The sequence below is a fragment of the Anomaloglossus baeobatrachus genome, unplaced genomic scaffold (assembly GCF_048569485.1).
Source record: "Anomaloglossus baeobatrachus isolate aAnoBae1 unplaced genomic scaffold, aAnoBae1.hap1 Scaffold_2800, whole genome shotgun sequence".
NCBI lineage: Eukaryota > Metazoa > Chordata > Amphibia > Anura > Aromobatidae > Anomaloglossus > Anomaloglossus baeobatrachus.
In genome coordinates, this window is record NW_027442280.1 from 69,468 (window position 1) to 71,021 (window position 1,554).

At 47.0% G+C, this 1,554-nt stretch overlaps 1 pseudogene; it reads right to left on the bottom strand.

Moving 5' to 3' along the window:
• Positions 1-343: 343 nt before the first annotated feature.
• LOC142265968 (U2 spliceosomal RNA) lies at positions 344-550 on the bottom strand (annotated as a pseudogene).
• Between the last annotated feature and the right edge of the window lie 1,004 nt (positions 551-1,554).

Consider the following 1,554-nt stretch of genomic DNA (forward strand, 5'->3'; position numbering starts at 1 on the left):
CTCTCATCCCAGCCCAGTAAAGCTACATATTTTACACAGTCATAAGCAGCCAAAAGGGATCTATTCTATTCAATTGCAAATGATCTAGATAAGACTGAGAATAAGATACTGCACGGGACATAGCAGAGTTGGTCAAGTTGAGTGGAGATGAGTTTGCTATTTGGCACAGCTTTTTGCATCAATAAAGCAAGTAAAAGGTGTGAAAGATAAAAAAAAGGGTGAAAGTGTGAAAAGTGAATTGGCCAAATTGAGGTGCATATAAAGTTTTTGCTTTCTTTCAATTCACTAATGGGGCTCATTTGAATCAGGTGAATTGAGTTCTGCTTTTGGAAACTGGGTTAAGAAGGGGTGCACCGGTCCTGGAGGTACTGCAATACCAGGTCAATGCGTGGAGTGGACAGAGCAAGATTTTTTCCATCTCCTTGTTCTAAAAATCCATTTAATATATGGTCCCCAGAGAGGGGACGTATCAGATATTAAACTGATAAGAACAGATTTAATTTTTTTTTTTTTCTGTTTATCAGTAGGACTTCAAAATAACAAAGGTGATCGCCTCCCGTTGCCTGGGAACCGTCCAGGCACAAGAGGGCTATGTGTCACCAGAAGGCGCACACACTTCCTCAAGGCCGGCAGACGTGCAATCCCAGGCACCTTCCAGTACCGACCAAGGTAGCGTCCTCCGAAACTACACTTGATCTTAGCCAAAAGGCCGAGAAGCTATAACCCGAATTGGTTACGGCCTTGAGTGGCACCCTGGCCTATACCGGACACATCTTAGGGAGAGGGAGACAAACCCACGCCTACAGAAGACATTTTGTCACCCAAGCCAACCCTTGAAAAGGCTGTTTTGCAGAGCAAAAACAAGAAGAATGGTGCTTTTTGCAGCCGCCGCCCACTGCAATGAATCTGAATAACTCCTCCTTTTGGACACAAGCACCTCCCCTCCCCCTTGCAGTCTTTCCAATTCATGATACAAAAAGACGGACGGACAGGACAGGACAGGACAGGCTGCCTGACTTTCCGTCACTGCCACCCTTTGCCATCCTTGCCCGTAGAAAGCCCTTTCATCATCCCCAAACCCTAATCTTTTCCCTTCCCTTCCCAGATGCGTCTCACTCCCTTTCATTAGGAAGTGAGCGCAGCCTTTTCTCCGTTCTGCACATGCGCGACGTTAAACACAAATGCGCAGGCGTGCGTTCCATTACCCTCACTGCATTCCACTCCCATACAGGAAGTGGGCGCAGCTATTACTACGGTCGCACATAAAAGAACCCACGGCCACCACTGCACATAGCTGACTCCACCACAGGACACCCACTTCTACACCAACACAGGTAAGACAGGATCGGCACCTCTATGCTCCTGTTACAATCAGGCTCAGTCACCATGTGATAACGCTCTCAACTCTTTAGTTGCAGGCTCCCCTTGCTTCACCTCCACTGGCTGTGCTGCCATTTCCTCTCCCACCTGGAAGGTATACTTTATTCCACTATTTTCCTGTTTCTCTCTTCCCCCTTTTCCCATAACCTACTTTTATCTGCATTTGTGGGGTAT